At 46.4% G+C, this 24174-nt stretch overlaps 3 long non-coding RNA genes across 4 annotated transcripts in view; 2 read left to right on the top strand and 1 right to left on the bottom strand.

The window, feature by feature from the left end:
- Positions 1-630: 630 nt before the first annotated feature.
- The window catches only part of LOC148645222 (uncharacterized), a 229465-nt gene continuing 205921 nt past the window's right edge, over positions 631-24174 (top strand). Inside the window, exons 1-2 of the long non-coding RNA XR_015928329.1 lie at positions 631-976; positions 1664-1714. This is a non-coding gene — a long non-coding RNA (uncharacterized LOC148645222). The remainder of the gene's footprint in view (positions 977-1663; positions 1715-24174) is intronic.
- The window catches only part of LOC148645227 (uncharacterized), a 197263-nt gene continuing 176337 nt past the window's right edge, over positions 3249-24174 (bottom strand). The window contains exons 1-4 of one of the 2 annotated variants that reach the window (XR_015928314.1): positions 4369-4604; positions 4145-4229; positions 3867-3921; positions 3249-3479 (exon numbers count right to left, since the gene is read on the bottom strand). This is a non-coding gene — a long non-coding RNA (uncharacterized LOC148645227). Of the gene's footprint in view, positions 3480-3866; positions 3922-4144; positions 4230-4368; positions 4605-24174 lie in introns of those variants that run through there. The other variant, XR_015928313.1, reaches the window with a different exon arrangement.
- LOC148645237 (uncharacterized) lies at positions 5925-7986 on the top strand. The gene is made up of 3 exons (XR_015928328.1): positions 5925-6127; positions 7376-7537; positions 7856-7986. It is a non-coding gene; the product is annotated as an uncharacterized LOC148645237 (long non-coding RNA).

Raw genomic sequence — 24174 nt, 5'->3', positions numbered from 1 at the left:
CTTTAATACATTTTCCTTGAACACTTTTAGACGTGGGTTCTTTCTAAACCCTTCAGCATACCTCAAAATATTTCAGAAATATAGATTAAGAGAGAAAGATAATGATCTGATCAGGTTTATATATATTCCTTTATACAAATACAGGTTTGTGATTTAACTCTTAAATCACATCATCACTCAATGTTATTTCTCTTCCTATGTCGGAACCCTTGTCGATGTCTGCTTTGATTGAAATGGTGCTCTCAGTTGATGTATCACTGCAGTTAACCAATTTAAAAAGATAAGTTGCAGAAATATAGCGTGAACTACTTTGACATGATCCAAGTGAAACATGAAGGGATGTCAAGGGGAAGTGTATTTAAAAGTTCTTTACACAAAGAGTTGTGGGAGAGTGGCACAGGTGATCCACCCATTTCGTTGAAACAACAGCCTGTCTACTTTCGAGCAATGGCTGCGTGAGATTATCCAATCAAACTGATACCAGTAACAAGAATGTGAACTTTCTCGTGTTCTTGTAACTTCTTAAATTAACACATCAGCTGCATGACTTATAAGGAGTACAAAGAGAGAAAACTGACTGGATGATAAACGATTACAGATGAAAAATCTGAATCTGGCTTCTTGGTGCAGAGTTAAGATAAATCAGGTTGTAGAACATCTTAACCTGCTAAGAACAATATGTAGCTCCCTTACATAAGTTTACATTCCTTCATTAACATTCCTGTGGCTCTCAAATACAATTAAGGATTTTAATGTACTAACTGTGATTACTCAGATGGCCATGGACAACAATTATTTTGAAACTGATGGAGTTTTCAGAAAACATGCTCGATTTCTTCCACAAGTTTCCAGGTGGAGCCAAGAAAAAAAGCTGCCTGCACCGTCAGTCTGTAGCCACGCCCACTCGAATGACATCTCTCGCAGGCCACGCCCCGCGCACCTGTGCGCCAGGTTCTGCTGGAGAGAGCGGAGCTGAGTGAGTTTGTTCCGCGTCTTTTATGATTATTTTTTTATTTTAATGTAGATAAAATGTAATTCATGCACCTATGAAGTCGAAATCTCGCAAGATACATTGGTAAAACACGTATTTTCCTTGGAAGCTAAATAACATTTTTTAATGTATGTCTTTTCTTTTTCAACTCTTGTCTTATTTTCAACAAGACACTTGTGTTACACAGACAGCGTGTGTATTTCTTTTAAATCGAAGGAAAGCTCTGTTGTAGCAGTAATACTGCTGTACTGCCAGAATTAAAACGTTGCTTTCCATTTGTTTCTTTATCAAACACTTCGTGAAATTTGCTCACGAACTCAAGCGTGTGCGTTTATCCAATTACCCTTTACAAATTAATTACAAATGACCCTTCCTTTAAGTTTTTTTCATTATTTTCCAATGTATGTTGTGTGATTATGTTCTTAAATTCGTGGTGAAAATTCGCTTGCAACTATCACTTTTTAGTTTAAATGGTCTTTAAATTCTTCTGTTCTGTGTTTTTAGTTTAGTGTCTTCGGGAGGACATGATTCGCACTAAATTTCTTTACAAGTATATTTTTGAAATGTTTTCTACGCTATCTAGCCTGGGGAAAACGCTGTTTGCTACTCAGAAACCTTGGTTTCAATTATCTTTAAATAATCGTCCAAATACTTGTGTTTTTGTGTTTCCAGTTTGGTGTCTTCGGGCAGGACATGCTTGGCTCAGCTGGTGGAATTATCGATGTAAGTATAAACCTTTTTATTCGTTTACACGTATCATTTTGAAGTACATAATGTATCTCCGAGGATTGTTGTCAAAAAAAGACTCAAACTAGGAGATACTAGATTTCTCCCGGGCAGAAATGGTTTGACCCGACAAAATTGAAGGCCTGCTATTTATAGAAATCGTTTTCTGCTAAACTACGATCAATTTCGGGTTTTTTGCTGCGTATAATACATTATTCAGAAACCGTTTTGGCTTCCAAACTGCATCACAACAATTAAAACAACGGAGCCTATAAAGATATGGATTAACTTTGTGTGTTAAATTAATTGTTGCAGAAAACGTTAATGAGCACATTAGTAGTGGTAGTTCCTGATCGACACACTCTAGCTGTATTGTTTCAGTATTCACACTTTAAATGTAACTGTTACACCATGCTAATCGCTTTATTGCATCTGTAAATCTTTTTAAACTGTTTCATCTTTTGAACGCAAAAATCGATTCAGAAGATCTATCTGTTTTGGATAATTTCGAGATTCTGTTTGTAACCGAAAGTTAATACTGATTTCTGTTGTTTTACAGGAATTGCAACGAAGTCGCTGCCTCGACTGATACCTCGGATAAACAGTAACGTGCTGTGTGTTTCTGTTTTAACATGTAGTTGTTTGCAAATGTTTTTTTACTCTGTTGACTTGTAACAGTATTTTGCGTTAATGTAGCCGTGCTTTGACACTTTGTGATTGAAATGCATGTTGATTTTCACTTCTAAGCTTGTGCATCCGACGTATTGTAATGCTTTGTTTTGTATGCCATTTTCGCTCAATAAATTGTTGATTGAACCTTGATTTTGTTCTTTCATTTCTTGTGCAGAGTTCTGTACCCCTTGGCCCTGAAAAACCCCGGTGTTGGTGAGTTTTTTGGCGGAGAGATTTTGCTAACAGTTTGTGGCCGCAAGGGGACGCCCTATCGCTTTTTGACTTGAAAAGGTCAAAGGCTACCCCCTTTTTAAGCGTGTCCAGATTTTCCCGCCAAAAAACTTAGTATCTGGGGTTTCTCTCGGGGTGTGGTAGCAATCAAGCCGAGCCTCGCCCACCCCCCCTCATTGGAGAGGGGTAGGCGGGGGCTGGCTGATTGACCGCAGCTCTAGCCAGGCCCACTCGCTCCCGGCAGGAGAGGATGGCAGGTTGGTGGTGGCTTTGGTCCCTGCAGAGAGGCAGGTCTCCTGGGGTGTGGACTTAGAAAGCTGTCAGTTGCAAGCTGTGACTGATGGGCTGAGTCCGCCCTGGGTGCCTCCTCTCTCTCGGGCCGAGGCCATCTCCAGCCTGCCTTCCCCTCCTGCTGGGAGTGAGGGGGCTTGGCTAGAGCTATCCTCCCTTCTCCTCCCCCCAGGGCTAGACCCACGCTCCCTCCTAGGGACCCTTTTCCCCCCCAGACTATCTAAAAAGGCGGGCGTCTTCGCACTTTTCCAGGTCAGTGCGATGGGGTGTCGCATTGCGGTGCGTGGCGCACGCTGCAAGACAACACTTCACACCTTCGAAAATACAGGACAATGCAGACAATGAAACGAGAGTTTTTATTGCAGAATTCACAGCAAATACATTAGCAGCAGTCAACAGAAAACATGCAGGTCAAGAAAAAAATACAGCACTGAATCGGGACATTACAGATCAAGCAACTGGTAACAAAAATCAAATGTAAAAAGAAGCACACATTGTCGAGAAGAACCTGCCAAAGCACGTCGAGTTGCTGGAGTGGATTGGAAAGGAGATCGTCGGAGCCGCAAAACTGAAGGCAAAAGAAAAAGGATCAAGTTAACAAAATATCGGATTTGTAAAATCGATTAAAGTTGAAGTTCTTTAGTCTTAACTTTTTTAATAAGCTGCCTGAATTAAGAAACATACAAACAGGTAACAACATGAGAAATCACAGATACACCCCAGTCCCACTACTCCAATATTTAGAGAGTAGCTTCAGCCTATTATGAATAAAAGAATCCATAAAAAAGAACCAGCGCTTTTGTGTTTCCTATTTGTATTCAGCAAAAGCACAACTAAACGAAAAGAAGTGATAACGTTAAAATAAAACCGTTCTGGTGTTAAAAAGCTGTGAAATACGAGTCGTCTTTAATACACAAATATAAACAGTATAGCAAAAGATAAGAATAAAACTTACCTCGGAAAAAAAACACTTTCTAACTGGAGGTCGGTTTTTGAAATCCCTTTGTAACCTGGAGAAATAAGAAAACATACGAATTAGTACATTTAATCTTGGCAAACGTTTATCATTTCGGAACGGAAAGCGAAAATATAACCCGATTCCGCAAAGCTGAGATACTAACAGTTAGATACACAGTTACCAACTTTATACAGCAAGTGACTGAAGATAAATTACAGCTTTTTTCGTTAAAGGAAACAGAGCTAGAGATACCATGTCTTTAAAAACATACTTACATGAAAGGTAGTATAAGAACGATGAATGCAGACTTTTGAAACTTCGAGAGCACGCTCAAACAGACAGGACACTCATTTCGGCGTCCTAAAACACAAATTCAGCAGAAACAAATGCAGTTAACAAAAGTTGCAACAACAATACATTTTTGTCTAACTTTCCTCAAAGTCAAATTTGAGTTTTTGTATTTTAAATTAAGAAAATTAGAAATAAAAAGCAAACGCACCTCACGCCGCAGAAACTCGCCCCGCCGCCATCTTGCCGGGCGCACCTGTGGAACAGGTGGACGGGGCGTGTCCGCTGAGGAAGGTCACTCTGGGGGCGGGCTCGGCTCCTGATTGACAGCTGTGCGCTCGGTTACAAGGGCTCAACACTCACGCTACTGAAGATAAATAGAAACTTGAACTCACCAAATCATAAATTTAGTATTTAACGGCTGAGGATTTTCAGAGAACCCAGTTCAGTGACGTTCCCTTCAAAACTGTTCGCCGGACTCGTTTAGCTTGCGGCCAGCTGGTCGAATCAAGAGAAATGTGCTGGAGAGAGACCCCTGTCGCTCCTACTTAGGACTGCACCTCTCTTTCACTGCTAGTGCCACACCCATCCTGCAGGTGTCACAGTGGTATAAGGGGCTGCTTTTTAGAATTGAATTCCGATCTATGCATTTATAAAGGACTTAAACCCCCCATTTTCCCTGTTTTGGAAGGCCCCGAAAATGGAGCCCCCCAAAACGGCCGGCGTGGTAGAGAACAGCCACTTCGACAAACTCACCCCGACAGCATGAGAGCTTCACCCGGGGATTAGGTCTCAGACCGGGGATTAGGTCTCAGACTGCCAGGGAGGCTCGGGGCTCGACTTCAACTCACAAGACTCTCCGGGAGTCGATCTGCTCTCTGAACTTTAGAAGTGTCCGATGGTTCAGCCCGCGGAGCCACCAGGCCGGCCACGCAGAATACCGGCCATGTACATCTCTTATTCAGCCTAAAGCCAAGTCACAGCCCCGAGACGAGGCGGTTCGCCTGTTTAATCTCATTTCAAGCAATAAAGCTACTGAAACGCCTTTGTAAAGCGCTTTTCTTTTTTTGCGACTGGACATGACTTGTTCATCTTTTCGAATGACAGGGAAAAATAAAGCAAAATGTCCAGTAGAGTTGGGGGAGCCTGTATGTCATGTATTTCCAGTGTCAGACGTGAAGTCTGAGAAGTTAAAATGTTGATGTTTCTTATTTTTTAAAACAAAATTCTACAGACAATTTAAACAAATCTACACGAACGATTCCGTTAATCTGAATGTTTTATATCCCAGCTGGTGTCTGGGCAGAGAATCACTTCAGTTCCTTTATACCAGTACGTGTCACTGCGTGATATACTGTATTTCCGTGGGCGCTCGACACGATTCCACACAGAAGTTCAGTATTTAAGAATAAAGTTTTAAAAATCAGAAGCGACGCATGTGAATAGAATGTGAACTGGTGTAGCCTGGAAAACAGAACAGTGACGAGGATGGGATGACTGGTTTTGCAATCAATGGGGAAACACGTCGCTCCTTATGATTAGTATTAGAGAAGGTGTCATGTAATATACTGTAAATTACTGTAGTCAATACCAGCACCGCACAGGCGCCCGGGGACCAGAACACCCCCCGCAAACACACGCCGCGCGCGCCTCCCCCCCTCATTAGGAACCGCAGTCCTGCAGCTCGCGACCACTTGCGCGAGCCGGGTCCGGCCGGGCGGGGGGCGTTCCCGAACCTTCCAGAGCGAGCGCGAGACAGGGCACAGGCGCGGCAGCTCGAGGAGGCGCGAGAGGCGCGCGGGCAGTCGGAGGGCGCGGCGGCAGGGCGAGGAGCGCTTCCCGCCCGGCGCCGAGCGTCGAGCCCTGAGGGCTGCCTCGCCGCCGCCAAACCCGCCCGAAAAAGACCCGCTCGGCTCCCGGGAAGCCCTCATCGTCCTGAGCCGGGTTTTCTCTGGAAAGCAACGGAACAGGTAAAGAAATTTCTGAAGAAAACCACCTTTCCTCACCGTCGCGTTTGTGACAGTGAACGGAAAACATCCATCATCGGGTTATAGTCATTTTCCTTTCTAATTTTTTGTTTCACTACACATTAAAATCGATACAAAGAATCTTCCTGTACAATTAATTATTAAAAAATCGACATCTTTTTGATATATATTTTGCCATTTTGAAAACAGGTTTGAGGTGAAACGTTAAAGCGGCAATTTTGTTTTTCTTACCCACGACATTTCGTTCCCGATCAGTTTGCTTTGCCCCGTGACCGAGCGCCTCCCCGCCACACAGAACAGGACACTAAATCATATTCAGGCATAACTCAACATTTGAAATAATTGACGTCTGTGTTCCAGAGTAATTTTAAATATCGTATATTGCTCTATCCAGATGATTTTAAAAAAAGAAAAAGAAATTCGCACGTAAAAAGAAACGAAATTCGGGTCTAGAGGACACCAGTAGCAAGTAGTCTCATTATGTCAATATTTTAGACGAGCCCGGACCGTGTTCCCGGTGTATGAAGAGGGCTGTTTCTGAAGCGAGCGGGTTCGCTGCTGAAGCTCAAGTTCAGTCCTTTCTGGACAGAAAAGAGCAACGTTTCGGCCGCGGAGCCTCCTTCAGGTGCGACAAGTCGTGTCTTTTTGCTTTTCTGCTCGGCGCGGAATAAACCTTTGCAGCTCCGTTATCGGACAGTCGTGTTTTCTCTCGCCTGGTCCCGATGCCCCAGTATAGTGATCATCGGTTTCCCTACGGGATTAATAAAGTTTTATCTATCTGTCTAAGACTGGAAACAGGCGCCGTCTCTCGGATGAGACGTCAAACCGAGGTCCGGGCTCTCCGTGGTCATTACAAATCCCAGGGCGTTTCTCGAAAAGAGTAGGGGTGTAACCCCGGCGTCCTGCCCAAAAATGTCCTATGCCTCCTAATAATCCCCCTCTATGAGTTGGCTACATCACTTTGCTCTCCTCCCCCTCTCCGACGGCAGGCGGAGCGACGCGCCGGTTGCAGTATTTCTCGGTCGCCTTTAATGGCAACGTCAGCTCAAAGATTTGGTTCAAACCACCAAATGGAGACGGGCGTGCCGACAAGTTGATGCGGGATTAACGCTAGGATGAGAGATTTTCTCTCGCCTCCGCCGCGCCCCCTGCCGGCCCGGGCTAGATGTGCATCTGCTCCAGGTCCCTGCAGGTGGGAGTTTCGTAACTGTGGTTCTGCATCCTGCTCAGGTGACGCTCCGCGGGGGTCAGCATGGGATCAACCTGTGAGAGAGCGGAACAGATTGGAGGATCATGGCCACTCGCCATGGACTGTGTCCACCATGATCTCCACACCACCCACGTCCTCTCGCCTTCAACTCACACAGCAAAGCAGATCCGTGCAGCTGACGCGTGAGTAAAAAAGCTTACGGTATATCACAGTTTTATTATGACTCTGTGATATCAAGTCAACACCTTAACTTCTTCTTCAAAATCCTGGTAATCCTGGTAAAGTACCTCAATCTCACAGAGGGATATAACATCGAGGGGCAATCGTTGCAGTGTGTGCTTCTACATGATCTGGTATTAAAAACACCACAACCTGATGGTCTGAATAAAGAGTAGACTGATCTTGTTTTGTTACTTACTGGTTTAAGGGACAAAAAAGTGTCCAACCGTGTGTTTTTCACAACTCCTCCAACTCACCCATCTTCCAGCCACTCATCACAGGCAGCACAGTCCTGTACCGGAGCAGCAGTGCTGATTGGAGGAGAGGCACGTCCCTCCTCCACAGCCCCCTACCGGTTGAGGAGTGCTGATTGGAGGAGAGGCGCGTCCCTCCTCACAGCCCCCTACCGGTGGAGCAGTGCTGATTGGAGGAGAGGCGCGTCCCTCCTCCACAGCCCCCTACCGGTGGAGCAGTGCTGATTGGAGGAGAGGCACGTCCCTCCTCCACAGCCCCCTACCGGTTGAGGAGTGCTGATTGGAGGAGAGGCGCGTCCCTCCTCCACAGCCCCCTACCGGTGGAGCAGTGCTGATTGGAGGAGAGGCGCGTCCCTCCTCCACAGCCCCCTACCGGTGGAGCAGATCTTGATCACAACATGGAGCCCTCAGCACAGCACAGAGCCCTCAGGACAGAGCAAGTGATCTCAGAGTCAACGCACAGCCCTCAGGACGGTGCTGGTGATCTCAGACACAGCACAACGCCCAATGGACAGTGGTGATGGTCTCAGAGACAGTGCAAAGCCTTTAGGACATTGCTGGTGATCCCAGAGACAGCAGGTGAGATTTCACAAAACCCTCAGAACAACGGTGGTAATCTCAGAGACAGTGCAGAGCTATTGGGATGGTGCTAGTGATCTCAGAGACAGCAGGGTGCAGAGCAAACAGAACAGGGCTGATGATGTTGAGGACAGTACAAAGCCCTCAGGACACTACAGGGAATCTCCAAGACTGTGCAAAGCCCTCTGGACAAAGCTGTTTATCTTAAAGACAGCACAGTGCAGAGCCCTCAAGACGAGGCTGGGGATCTCATAGACAGCCCAAAGGTATTAGGACAAGCTGGATATCTGGTGGTGCAGGAGGCAACGCCATTGGGAAGAAAAGGCAGAAGAAAGGGAGCGCTAAAAGAAGGGAGACTCTCTCCATATGAATGGGTTCCCATCCCACACCAGCTCTTACCATACTGCTGCCAATCTTCCCCTTGCTTTTGAAGGCTCTCTCCTGCACTCCTATCAGGCTGTCCAGTCCCACCATCCTGAAACCTACTGTTTCAGAAAGGAGAAAGACAGAGAGACAGAATAAAGGAAGGGGAGAGATAGAGTATGGACAGTTTGGAAGAAAGTGGGAGAGAGAGTCACCGAGGAAGGCGAGACAGAGCAGGACCAATCTTTCTTCATGGTGTGAGGAGGGTCAGACTGTGCGCCTAGCCGCCACCACAGAGCAAAGAAAAAAATTGGAATGACAAAAAGGAAAAAGAAAAGGGGAAAAAAGGAGAAATTTTACTGAGAGCTTTGTGACAGGTTTCTCCAGAATCTCTGGGCTGCCTGCTGAAAGACTTACTACAGGTGTAATACAGAATAAAAAAATCAAATGTAGAAAAAACCAAATGCACTGGATCTTTATTTCCTCAAACTCTTGAAACTACTTGTGTTTTAGAGAACAATACCATTACTAATGTCTCAGTCTGCCTGTAAGGTCCAAATGCTTCATGCCGTAATTCGTGGGAACCAGCCCTCTGGCTCGTGGTGAGACCAGGGGTTTGCGATCACATGGTGATTTACAGTACTTTCACAAAGTTCACAATGGTGTGCTTAATTCGAAATTTGTACAATCCTTTTTATAATGTCAATGAATTTCCTTTCTGAGATTTAATAACTGGTCTGAGCAATTGGGACTGCAGTGTCCCTTTAATGTTTTTAATCTATTCCTTGTAATTCGACTGCTATTTTAGTCAATTACCAGCAGGGGGCGCGAGTGATTTTGTTTTTCACCGGGTCACAGAGTCTGTTGGAATAAAGACAACAGGAAGAGCCATCTTGGTCTAGGAATGTTGCTTTTGTGTATTTATAGACACACTGATAGCCTTGTTGTTCAAAAATGTGCAAACAGAATTATTTTTGGTTAATTTCAAATGTTTATAAGTTTATACTTTAATTCCAAGGTGCACTATAGTTAACACAGAGAAACAAAGGAGTGGCCATGTATAAGCTTTATTTTAGTTATTTAGTGAACCTTACATAAAGTATGGTTTAGGGAACATGGTAAGATGTATACAGTTTTAATATGTTTTCATTGGTATTTTGCATTACATTTTGTTATTGATATTTATGTATAGATGTAGAAACAGGACCCAGTGTCCACACCAAATTCAATACAAATTGATAAGGTACACCGACGGTGATTACAAAGATGCCACGAATAGGACAAAACAAATATTTTTATTTTAGTTAACAAGGTCATTGATTGTTGTTGTATAATTATTTCAGGAGATCCGACTATTAATATTACTGTAAATTGAAGGAGTTAAAACTGGGATCTTTGTTGCCACAGGTAAGAAAGTAATAATTACAACATGCATATGAATAGACTCTGTGGTGAAGTGTAACAGATCAGACGAGGTCAATATCTGTAGATTTACAGAAGCAGGTGCCACCACAGAGCAAGAGAGAAGCACTTGAAAATCCATGGAAAGGAGACAAAACAAAAGGTATGATATTTTTTATTTTATGCTTTTGAGTTTAGCTCACACCTTGGTACTCGCCTTATACACAAAGCTGACCATCGCTGCCTCCTGTGCCATGCTCATGCCCAGAACAAGGTACCCGAAACAGCACCACGACCTACTGGACCCGTTCTCTGCATTCTCTGCTAAAACTCTAACTTTAGCAACAAAAAAACGCTTTCAGCTGTGCCGGATGGGATCCACAATGCCCACACGAATGTAGACATGCAAAAAAGCTGAACATGCTGAACATAGAAACTAGACACAGTCAGACTTGGCTTCCCAGACAGTACACTCTCAGAAAACACTGTGATGACATGGAAATAAAAAACGGACATCCTATAACACTGGACATTAAACAGGAAATTGGTAAACCTGGCTGATCTCTGGCTGTCCAGAGATGGCATATTCAGCGGTGTAACAATGCTAATAGAAACTGGACACAGGCAGACCTGGCTGTCCAGAAATGACAGCCTCGAATACCACAGTCTGGACATGAAACACTGGACAAAGGCAGCACTGACTGTCCAGAAACGAGAGAATCAGTTACCAGAGTCTGGACATAGATACTGGACACAGGCAGCCCTGACTGTCCAGAAAGGAGAGGATCAGTTACCACAGTGTGGACAAAGACACTGGACACAAGCAAACCTGGCTGTCCAGAGACTACATGCTCAGTGGTGTAGTGCTGCGAACAGAAACTGGACACAGGCATCCCTGACTGTCCAGATACGACATTCTCAGTTACCACAGTCTGGACAAAAAACACTGGACACAGGCAGCCCTGACTGTCCAGAAATGACAGGCTCAGTTACCACAGTCTGGACAAGAAAACTGGACACAGGTAAACCTGTCTGTCCAGAGACAACATGCTCAGTGGTTTAACACTGGACATAGAAACTGGACACAGGCATCCCTGATTGTCTAGAAACGAGAGACTCAATTAGCATAGTGTGACAGAGGAGCCTGTCACTCGGTACAGGTAGCACAGAAAATACAACATTGATACACCTTCCATTGAGCGGTTGCTAGATAAGTTCCTGAGGGTGCACACTCAGGGCTTGACTAGTAACTGCTATTACCTAATTTCATATATATTCATGTACATAAACATACCTAATTTCATACACATTCATATACTTAAAACAGGTATGAGTGAGTATTGTGGTGTGAATGAAGAGCGCTCTCAAAATGGATGTTATTCATGGTTTGTTGGTTGTTGGTGGTTAGATAGTGGTATATCAACAGAGAGAGAGAGAACAGGTAGGTAAGGAGGATCTACCTTTATTTGAATAATTACTTTTGTTTCTTTTTTGGGGGTTTTGTTATCTGGTGTGAGGGTCTTGGAGCCATGTGAATAGACTGCACTTGTTTTGCTTGGGTGCTTTTGCGGCGGAGCCCTTATGAGATAAAACAGACCTGCTTTGGCCTTGCTCAGGCCATTGTGTTACACATAATAAGGACAAAGAAACTGGACACAGGCAGCCCTGGCTGTCCAGAAATGAAAAGGCTCAGATACCACAGTAGGGACAAAAAACACTGGACACAGGCAAACCTGTCTGTCCAGAAACGAAAGAATCAGTTTCCAGACTGTGGACATAGAAACTGGACACAGGCAGTCCTGACTGTCCAGAAACGAGAGCCTCAGTTACCACAGTGTGGACAAAGAAACTGGACACAGGCAAACCTGGCTGTCCAGAGACTACATGCTCAGTTGTGTAACACTGCTAACAGAAGCTGGACACAGGCAGCCCTGACTGTCCAAAACTGACAGGCTCAGATACAAGAGTCTGGACATAGAAACTGGACACAGGCAGCCCTGACTGTCCAGAAACGAGAGGCTCAGTTACCAGAGTCTGGACATATAATACTGGACAGAGGCAGCCCTGACTGTCCTGAATCGAGAGAATCAGTTACCAGAGTCTGGACATAGAAACTGGACACAGGCAGCCCTGACTGTCCAGGAACTAGAAGGTCAGTTACCACAGTCTGGACATGAAAAGTGGACACAGGCAAACCTGTCTGTCCAGAAACGAGAGAATCAGTTTCCAGACTGTGGACATAGAAACTGGACACAGGCAGTCCTGACTGTCCAGAAACGAGAGCCTCAGTTACCAGAGCCTAGACATAGAAACTGGACACAGGCAGACCTGACTGTCCAGACAAGACAAGCTCAGATACCACAGTCTGGACAAATAAGACTGGACACAGGCAGCCCTGATTGTCCAGAAACTAAAAGCTCAGTTACCACAGTCTGGACAAGAAAATTGGACACAGGCAAACCTGTCTGTCCAGAAACAAGAGAATCAGTTACCACAGTGTGGACATAGAAACTGGACACAGGCAGCCCTGATTGTCCAGAAATGAGAGAATCTGTTTCCAGAGTCTGGACATAGAAACTGGACACAGGCAGCCCTGACTGTCCAGGAACTAGAAGGTCAGTTACCACAGTCTGGACATGAAAAGTGGACACAGGCAAACCTGTCTGTCCAGAAACAAGAGAATCAGTTACCACAGTGTGGACATAGAAACTGGACACAGGCAGCCCTGACTGTCCAGAAACGAGAGAATATGTTTCCAGAGTCCGGACATAGAAACTGGACACAGGCAGCCCTGACTGTCCAGGAACCAGAAGGTCAGTTACCACAGTCTGGACATGTAAAGTGGACACAGGCAAACCTGTCTGTCCAGATACGAGAGAATCAGTTTCCAGATTGTGGAGATAGAAACTGGACAAAGGCAGTCATGACTGTCCAGAAACGAGAGGCTCAGTTACCAGAGTCTGGACATATAATACTGGAAAGAGGCAGCCCTGACTGTCCTGAATCGAGAGAATCAGTTACCAGAGTCTGGACATATAATACTGGACAGAGGCAGCCCTGACTGTCCTGAATCGAGAGAATCAGTTACCAGAGTCTGGACATAGAAACTGGACACAGGCAGCCCTGACTGTCCAGTAACTAGAAGGTCAGTTACCACAGTCTGGACATGAAAAGTGGACACAGGCAAACCTGTCTGTCCAGAAACAAGAGAATCAGTTACCACAGTGTGGACATAGAAACTGGACACAGGCAGCCCTGACTGTCCAGAAACGAGAGCCTCAGTTACCACAGTGTGGACAAAGAAACTGGACACAGGCAAACCTGGCTGTCCAGAGACTACATGCTCAGTTGTGTAACACTGCTAACAGAAGCTGGACACAGGCAGCCCTGACTGTCCAAAACTGACAGGCTCAGATACAAGAGTCTGGACATAGAAACTGGACACAGGCAGCCCTGACTGTCCAGAAACGAGAGGCTCAGTTACCAGAGTCTGGACATATAATACTGGACAGAGGCAGCCCTGACTGTCCTGAATCGAGAGAATCAGTTACCAGAGTCTGGACATAGAAACTGGACACAGGCAGCCCTGACTGTCCAGGAACTAGAAGGTCAGTTACCACAGTCTGGACATGAAAAGTGGACACAGGCAAACCTGTCTGTCCAGAAACGAGAGAATCAGTTTCCAGACTGTGGACATAGAAACTGGACACAGGCAGTCCTGACTGTCCAGAAACGAGAGCCTCAGTTACCAGAGCCTAGACATAGAAACTGGACACAGGCAGACCTGACTGTCCAGACAAGACAAGCTCAGATACCACAGTCTGGACAAATAAGACTGGACACAGGCAGCCCTGATTGTCCAGAAACTAAAAGCTCAGTTACCACAGTCTGGACAAGAAAATTGGACACAGGCAAACCTGTCTGTCCAGAAACAAGAGAATCAGTTACCACAGTGTGGACATAGAAACTGGACACAGGCAGCCCTGATTGTCCAGAAATGAGAGAATCTGTTTCCAGAGTCTGGACATAGAAACTGGACACAGGCAGCCCTGACTGTCCAGAATCGAGAGAATCAGTTACGAGAGTCTGGACATAGAAACTGGACACAGGCAGCCCTGACAGACCAGAAACGAGAGGCTCAGTTACCAGAGTCTGGACATGAAAAGTGGACACAGGCAAACCTGTCTGTCTAGAAACGAGAGAATCAGTTTCCAGACTGTGGACATAGAAACTGGACACAGTCAGTCCTGAGTGTCCAGAAACGAGAGCCTCAGTTACCAGAGTCTAGACATAGAAATTGGACACAGGCAGACCTGACTGTCCAGAGAAGACAAGCTCAGATACCACAGTCTGGACAAATAAGACTGGACACAGGCAACCCTGATTGTCCAGAAACTAAAAGCTCAGTTACCACAGTCTGGACAAGAAAATTGGACACAGGCAAACCTGTCTGTCCAGAAACGAGAGAATCAGTTACCACAGTGTGGACATAGAAACTGGTCACAGGCAGCCCTGACTGTCCAGAAACGAGAGAATTTGTTTCCAGAGTCTGGAGATAGAAACTGAACACAGGCAGCCCTGACTGTCCAGGAACTAGAAGGTCAGTTACCACAGTCTGTACATGAAAAGTGGACACAGGCAAACCTGTCTGTCCAGAAATGAGAGAATCAGTTTCCAGATTGTGGAGATAGAAACTGGACACAGGCAGTCCTGACTGTCCAGAAACGAGAGCCTCAGTTACCACAGTGTGGACATAGAAACTGGACACAGGCAAACCTGGTTGTATAGAGACTACATGCTCAGTTGTGTAACACTGCTAACAGAAGCTGGACACAGGCAGCCCTGACTGTCCAAAACTGACAGGCTCAGATACAAGAGTCTGGACATAGAAACTGGACATAGGCAGCCCTGACTGTCCAGAATCGAGAGAATCAGTTACCACAGTCTGGATATGAAAAGTGGACACAGGCAACCCTGATTGTCCAGAAACTAAAAGCTCAGTTACCACAGTCTGGACAAGAAAATTGGACACAGGCAAACCTGTCTGTCCAGAAACGAGAGAATCAGTTACCACAGTGTGGACATAGAAACTGGACACAGGCAGCACTGACTGTCCAGAAACAAGAGAATCTGTTTCCAGAGTCTGGAGATAGAAACTGGACACAGGCAGCCCTGACTGTCCAGGAACTAGAAGGTCAGTAACCAGAGTCTGGACATATAATACTGGACACAGGCAGCCCTGACTGTCCTGAATCGAGAGAATCAGTTACTAGAGTCTGGACATAGACACTGGACACAGGCAGCCCTGACTGTCCAGAAACGAGAGGCTCAGTTACCACAGTCTGGACAAATAATACTGGACACAGGCAGCCCTGACTGTCCTGAATCGAGAGAATCAGTTACCAGAGTCTGGACATAGAAACTGGAGACAGGCAGTCCTGACTGTCCAGAAACGAGAGCCTCAGTTACCAGAGTCTAGACATAGAAACTGGACACAGGCAGACCTGACTGTCCAGACAAGACAAGCTCAGATACCACAGTTTGGACAAATGAGACTGGACACAGGAAGCCCTGATTGTCCAGAATCGAGAGAATCAGTTACCAGAGTCTGGAGATAGAAACTGGACACAGGCAGCCCTGACTGTCCAGAAACGAGAGGCTCAGTTACCAGAGTCTGGACATATATTACTGGACACAGGCAGCCCTGACTGTCCAGAAACGAGAGGCTCAGTTACCACAGTCTGGACATGAAAAGTGGACACAGGCAAACCTGTCTGTCCAGAAACGAGAGAATCAGTTTCCAGACTGTGGACATAGAAACTGGACACAGTCAGTCCTGACTGTCCAGAAACAGGAGTCTCAGTTACCAGAGTCTAGACATAGAAATTGGACACAGGCAGACCTGACTGTCCAGAGAAGACAAGCTCAGATACCATAGCCTGGACAAATTAGACTGGACACAGGCAACCCTGATTGTCCAGAAACTAAAAGCTCAGTTACCAGAGTCTGGACAAGAAAATTGGACACAGGCAAACCTGTCTGTCCAGAAACGAGATAATCAGTTACCACAGTGTGGACATAGAAACTGGACACAGGCAGCCCTGACTGTCCAGCAACGAGAGAATCTGTTTCCAGAGTCTGGACATAGAAACTGGACACAGGCAAACCTGTCTGTCCTGAAAGGAGAGAATCATTTTCCAGAGTCTGGACATAGAAACTGGACACAGGCAGACCTGACTGTCTAGACAAGACAAGCTCAGATTCCACAGTCTGGACAAATAAGACTGGACACAGGCAGCCCTGATTGTCCAGAAACTAAAAGCTCAGTTACCACAGTCTGGACAAGATAATTAGACACAGGCAAACATGGCTGTGCAGAGACGACATGCTTAGTGGTGTAACACTGCTAATAGAAGCTGGACACAGGTAGCCCTGCCTGTCCAGAATCGAGAGAATCAGTTACCAGTGTCTGGACATAGAAACTGGACACAGGCAGCCCTGGCTGTCCAGACATGCTATTAGCAGCCCTGACTGTCCAGAAACGAGAGGCTCAGTTACCACAGTGTGGACAACAAAACGGGACACAGGCAAACCTGTCTGTCCTGAAAGGAGAGAATCATTTTCCAGAGTCTGGACATAGAAACTGGACACAGGCAGCCCTGACTGTCCAGACATGACAAGCTCAGATACCACAGTCTGGACAAATAAGACTGGACACAGGCAGACCTGATTGTCCAGAGATTAGAAGCTCTGTTACCACAGTCTGGACATGAAAACTGGACACGGGCAAACCTGTCTGTCCAGAGACGACATGCTCAGTGGTGTAGTGCTGCGAACAGAAACTGGACACAGGCATCCCTGACTGTCCAGATACGACATTCTCAGTTACCACAGTCTGGACAAAAAACACTGGATACAGGTAGCCCTGACTGTCCAGAAATGACAGGCTCAGTTACCACAGTCTGGACAAGAAAACTGGACACAGGTAAACCTGTCTGTCCAGAGACGACATGCTCAGTGGTTTAACACTGGACATAGAAACTGGACACAGGCATCCCTGATTGTCTAGAAACGAGAGACTCAATTAGCATAGTGTGACAGAGGAGCCTGTCACTGGGTACAGGTAGCACAGAAAATACAACATTGATACACCTTCCATTGAGCGGTTGCTAGATAAGTTCCTGAGGGTGCACACTCAGAGCTTGACTAGTAACTGCTATTACCTAATTTCATATATATTCATGTACATAAACATACCTAATTTCATACACATTCATATACTTAAAACAGGTATGAGTGAGTATTGTGGTGTGAATGGAGAGCGCTCTCAAAATGGATGTTATTCATGGTTTGTTGGTTGTTGGTGGTTAGATAGTGGTATATCAACAGAGAGAGAGAGAACAGGTAGGTAAGGAGGATCTACCTTTATTTGAATAATTACTTTTGTTTCTTTTTTGGGGGTTTTGTTATCTGGTGTAAGGGACTTGGAGCCATGTGAATAGACTGCACTTGTTTTGCTTGGGTGCTTTTGCGGCGGAGCCCTTATGAGATAAAACAGACCTGCTTTGGCCTTGCTCAGGCCGTTGTGTTACACATAATAAGGACAAAGAAACTGGACACAGGCAGCCCTGGCTGTCCAGAAATGAAAAGGCTCAGATACCACAGTGTGGACAAAAAACACTGGACACAGGCAGCCCTGACTGTCCAAAAATGACAGGCTCAGATACCAGAGTCTGGACAAATAATACTGGACACAGGCAGACTGTCCAGGAACTAGAAGGTCAGTTACCACAGTCTGGACATGAAAAGTGGACAAAGGCAAACCTGTCTGTCCAGAAACGAAAGAATCAGTTTCCAGACTGTGGACATAGAAACTGGACACAGGCAGTCCTGACTGTCCAGAAACGAGAGCCTCAGTTACCACAGTGTGGACATAGAAACTGGACACAGGCAAACCTGGCTGTCCAGAGACTACATGCTCAGATGTGTAACACTGCTAACAGAAGCTGGACACAGGCAGCCCTGACTGTCCAAAACTGACAGGCTCAGATACAAGAGTCTGGACATAGAAACTAGACACAGGCAGCCCTGACTGTCCAGAATCGAGAGAATCAGTTACCAGAGTCTGGACATAGAAACTGGACACAGGCAGCCCTGACTGTCCAGAAACGAGAGGCTCAGTTACCAGAGTCTGGACATATAATACTGGACAGAGGCAGCCCTGACTGTCCTGAATCGAGAGAATCAGTTACCAGAGTCTGGACATAGAAACTGGACACAGGCAGCCCTGACTGTCCAGGAACTAGAAGGTCAGTTACCACAGTCTGGACATAGAAACTGGACACAGGCAGCCCTGACTGTCCAGAAATGAGAGAATCTGTTTCCAGAGTCTGGACATAGAAACTGGACACAGGCAGCCCTGACTGTCCAGGAACTAGAAGGTCAGTTACCACAGTCTGGACATGAAAAGTGGACATAGGCAAACCTGTCTGTCCAGAAACAAGAGAATCAGTTACCACAGTGTGGACATAGAAACTGGACACAGGCAGCCCTGACTGTCCAGAAACGAGAGAATGTGTTTCCAGAGTCCGGACATAGAAACTGGACACAGGCAGCCCTGACTGTCCAGGAACCAGAAGGTCAGTTACCACAGTCTGGACATATAATACTGGACACAGGCAGCCCTGACTGTCCAGGAACCAGAAGGTCAGTTACCACAGTCTGGACATGAAAAGTGGACACAGGCAAACCTGTCTGTCCAGATACGAGAGAATCAGTTTCCAGATTGTGGAGATAGAAACTGGACACAGGCAGTCCTGACTGTCCAGAAACGAGAGCCTCAGTTACCATAGTGTGGACATAGAAACTGGACACAGGCAAACCTGGCTGTCCAGAGACTACATGCTCAGTTGTGTAACACTGCTAACAGAAGCTGGACACAGGCAGCCCTGACTGTCCAAAACTGACAGGCTCAGATACAAGAGTCTGGACATAGAAACTGGACACAGGCAGCCCTTACTGTCCAGAATCGAGAGGCTCAGTTACCACAGTCTGGATATGAAAAGTGGACACAGGCAACCCTGATTGTCCAGAAACTAAAAGCTCAGTTACCACAGTCTGGACAAGAAAATTGGACACAGGCAAACCTGTCTGTCCAGAAACGAGAGAATCAGTTACCACAGTGTGGACATAGAAACTGGACACAGGCAGCACTGACTGTCCAGAAACGAGAGAATCTGTTTCCAGAGTCTGGAGATAGAAACTGGACACAGGCAGCCCTGACTGTCCAGGAACCAGAAGGTCAGTTACCACAGTCTGTACATGAAAAGTGGACACAGGCAAACCTGTCTGTCCAGAAACGAGAGAATCAGTTTCCAGATTGTGGAGATAGAAACTGGACACAGGCAGTTCTGACTGTCCAGAAACGAGAGCCTCAGTTACCACAGTGTGGACATAGAAACTGGACACAGGCAAACCTGGCTGTCCAGAGACTACATGCTCAGTTGTGTAACACTGCTAACAGAAGCTGGACACAGGCAGCCCTGATTGTCCAAAACTGACAGGCTCAGATACAAGAGTCTGGACATAGAAACTGGACACAGGCAGCCCTGACTGTCCAGAATCGAGAGAATCAGTTACCAGAGTCTGGAGATAGAAACTGGACACAGGCAGCCCTGACTGTCCGGAAATGAGAGGCTCAGTTACCAGAGTCTGGACATATAATACTGGACACAGGCAGCCCTGACTGTCCTGAATCGAGAGAATCAGTTACTAGAGTCTGGACATAGAAACTGGACACAGGCAGTCCTGACTGTCCAGAAACGAGAGCCTCAGTTACCAGAGTCTAGACATAGAAACTGAACACAGGCAGACCTGACTGTCCAGACAAGACAAGCTCAGATACCACTGTCTGTACAAATAAGACTGGACACAGGAAGCCCTAATTGTCCAGAAACTAAAAGCTCAGTTACCACAGTCTGGACAAGAATATTGGACACAGGCAAACCTGTCTGTCCAGAAACAAGAGAATCAGTTACCACAGTGTGGACACAGAAACTGGACACAGGCAGCCCTGACTGTCCAGGAACCAGAAGGTCAGTTACCACAGTCTGGACATATAATACTGGACACAGGCAGCCCTGACTGTCCAGGAACCAGAAGGTCAGTTACCACAGTCTGGACATGAAAAGTGGACACAGGCAAACCTGTCTGTCCAGATACGAGAGAATCAGTTTCCAGATTGTGGAGATAGAAACTGGACACAGGCAGTCCTGACTGTCCAGAAACGAGAGCCTCAGTTACCATAGTGTGGACATAGAAACTGGACACAGGCAAACCTGGCTGTCCAGAGACTACATGCTCAGTTGTGTAACACTGCTAACAGAAGCTGGACACAGGCAGCCCTGACTGTCCAAAACTGACAGGCTCAGATACAAGAGTCTGGACATAGAAACTGGACACAGGCAGCCCTTACTGTCCAGAATCGAGAGGCTCAGTTACCACAGTCTGGATATGAAAAGTGGACACAGGCAACCCTGATTGTCCAGAAACTAAAAGCTCAGTTACCACAGTCTGGACAAGAAAATTGGACACAGGCAAACCTGTCTGTCCAGAAACGAGAGAATCAGTTACCACAGTGTGGACATAGAAACTGGACACAGGCAGCACTGACTGTCCAGAAACGAGAGAATCTGTTTCCAGAGTCTGGAGATAGAAACTGGACACAGGCAGCCCTGACTGTCCAGGAACTAGAAGGTCAGTTACCACAGGCTGTACATGAAAAGTGGACACAGGCAAACCTGTCTGTCCAGAAACGAGAGAATCAGTTTCCAGATTGTGGAGATAGAAACTGGACACAGGCAGTCCTGACTGTCCAGAAACGAGAGCCTCAGTTACCACAGTGTGGACATAGAAACTGGACACAGGCAAACCTGGCTGTCCAGAGACTACATGCTCAGTTGTGTAACACTGCTAACAGAAGCTGGACACAGGCAGCCCTGATTGTCCAAAACTGACAGGCTCAGATACAAGAGTCTGGACATAGAAACTGGACACAGGCAGCCCTGACTGTCCAGAATCGAGAGAATCAGTTACCAGAGTTTGGAGATAGAAACTGGACACAGGCAGCCCTGACTGTCCGGAAATGAGAGGCTCAGTTACCAGAGTCTGGACATATAATACTGGACACAGGCAGCCCTGACTGTCCTGAATCGAGAGAATCAGTTACTAGAGTCTGGACATAGAAACTGGACACAGGCAGCCCTGACTGTCCAGAAACGAGAGACTCAGTTACCACAGTCTGGACAAATAATACTGGACACAGGCAGCCCTGACTGTCCAGAAACTAGAGGCTCAGTTACCAGAGTCTGGACATATAATACTGGACACAGGCAGCCCTGACTGTCCTGAATCGAGAGAATCAGTTACCAGAGTCTGGACATAGAAACTGGACACAGGCAGTCCTGACTGTCCAGAAACGAGAGCCTCAGTTACCAGAGTCTAGACATAGAAACTGAACACAGGCAGACCTGACTGTCCAGACAAGACAAGCTCAGATACCACTGTCTGTACAAATAAGACTGGACACAGGAAGCCCTTATTGTCCAGAAACTAAAAGCTCAGTTACCACAGTCTGGACAAGAATATTGGACACAGGCAAACCTGTCTGTCCAGAAACAAGAGAATCAGTTACCACAGTGTGGACACAGAAACTGGACACAGGCAGCCCTGACTGTCCAGGAACCAGAAGGTCAGTTACCACAGTCTGGACATGAAAAGTGGACACAGGCAAACCTGTCTGTCCAGATACGAGAGAATCAGTTTCCAGATTGTGGAGATAGAAACTGGACACAGGCAGTCCTGACTGTCCAGAAACGAGAGCCTCAGTTACCATAGTGTGGACATAGAAACTGGACACAGGCCAACCTGGCTGTCCAGAGACTACATGCTCAGTTGTGTAAAACTGCTAACAGAAGCTTGACACAGGCAGCCCTGACTGTCCAAAACTGACAGGCTCAGATACAAGAGTCTGGACATAGAAACTGGACACAGGCAGCCCTGACTGTCCAGAATCGAGAGAATCAGTTACCAGAGTTTGGAGATAGAAACTGGACACAGGCAGCCCTGACTGTCCGGAAATGAGAGGCTCAGTTACCAGAGTCTGGACATATAATACTGGACACAGGCAGCCCTGACTGTCCTGAATCGAGAGAATCAGTTACTAGAGTCTGGACATAGAAACTGGACACAGGCAGCCCTGACTGTCCAGAAACGAGAGACTCAGTTACCACAGTCTGGACAAATAATACTGGACACAGGCAGCCCTGACTGTCCAGAAACTAGAGGCTCAGTTACCAGAGTCTGGACATATAATACTGGACACAGGCAGCCCTGACTGTCCTGAATCGAGAGAATCAGTTACCAGAGTCTGGACATAGAAACTGGACACAGGCAGTCCTGACTGTCCAGAAACGAGAGCCTCAGTTACCAGAGTCTAGACATAGAAACTGAACACAGGCAGACCTGACTGTCCAGACAAGACAAGCTCAGATACCACTGTCTGTACAAATAAGACTGGACACAGGAAGCCCTTATTGTCCAGAAACTAAAAGCTCAGTTACCACAGTCTGGACAAGAATATTGGACACAGGCAAACCTGTCTGTCCAGAAACAAGAGAATCAGTTACCACAGTGTGGACACAGAAACTGGACACAGGCAGCCCTGACTGTCCAGGAACCAGAAGGTCAGTTACCACAGTCTGGACATGAAAAGTGGACACAGGCAAACCTGTCTGTCCAGATACGAGAGAATCAGTTTCCAGATTGTGGAGATAGAAACTGGACACAGGCAGTCCTGACTGTCCAGAAACGAGAGCCTCAGTTACCATAGTGTGGACATAGAAACTGGACACAGGCCAACCTGGCTGTCCAGAGACTACATGCTCAGTTGTGTAAAACTGCTAACAGAAGCTTGACACAGGCAGCCCTGACTGTCCAAAACTGACAGGCTCAGATACAAGAGTCTGGACATAGAAACTGGACACAGGCAGCCCTGACTGTCCAGAATCGAGAGAATCAGTTAACAGAGTCTGGAGATAGAAACTGGACACAGGCAGCCCTGACTGTCCAGAAACGAGAGGCTCAGTTACCAGAGTCTGGACATGAAAAGTGGACACAGGCAAACCTGTCTGTCCAGAAACGAGAGAATCAGTTTCCAGACTGTGGACATAGAAACTGGACACAGTAAGTCCTGACTGTCCAGAAACGAGAGCCTCAGTTACCAGAGTCTAGACATAGAAATTGGACACAGGCAGACCTGACTGTCCAGAGAAGACAAGCTCAGATACCATAGCCTGGACAAATATGACTGGACACAGGCAACCCTGATTGTCCAGAAACTAAAAGCTGTTACCACAGTCTGGACAAGAAAATTGGACACAGGCAAACCTGTCTGTCCAGAAACGAGAGAATCAGTTACCACAGTGTGGACATAGAAACTGGACACAGGCAGCCCTGACTGTCCAGAAACGAGAGAATCTGTTTCCAGAGTCTGGACATAGAAACTGGACACAGGCAGACCTGACAGTCCAGACAAGACAAGCTCAGATTCCACAGTATGGACAAATAAGACTGGACACAGGCAGCCCTGATTGTCCAGAAACTAAAAGCTCAGTTACCACAGTCTGGACAAGAAAATTGGACACAGGCAAACATGGCTGTCCAGGGACGACATGCTCAGTGGTGTAACACTGCTAATAGGAGCTGGACACAGGTAGCCCTGCCTGTCCAGAATTGAGAGAATCAGTTACCAGTGTCTGGACATAGAAACTGGACACAGGCAGCCCTGACTGTCCAGACATGCTATTAGCAGCCCTGACTGTCCAGAAACGAGAGGCTCAGTTACCAGAGTCTGGACATATAATACTGGACAGAGGCAGCCCTGACTGTCCTGAATCGAGAGAATCAGTTACCAGAGTCTGGACATAGAAACTGGATACAGGCAG

The sequence above is a fragment of the Lepisosteus platostomus genome, chromosome 19 (assembly GCF_059453375.1).
Source record: "Lepisosteus platostomus isolate fLepPlt1 chromosome 19, fLepPlt1.hap1, whole genome shotgun sequence".
NCBI classification, from domain to species: Eukaryota; Metazoa; Chordata; class Actinopteri; order Semionotiformes; family Lepisosteidae; genus Lepisosteus; species Lepisosteus platostomus.
The sequence above is the reverse complement of the archived record's forward strand: the minus strand, read 5'-3'. Positions and strand labels throughout refer to the sequence as shown.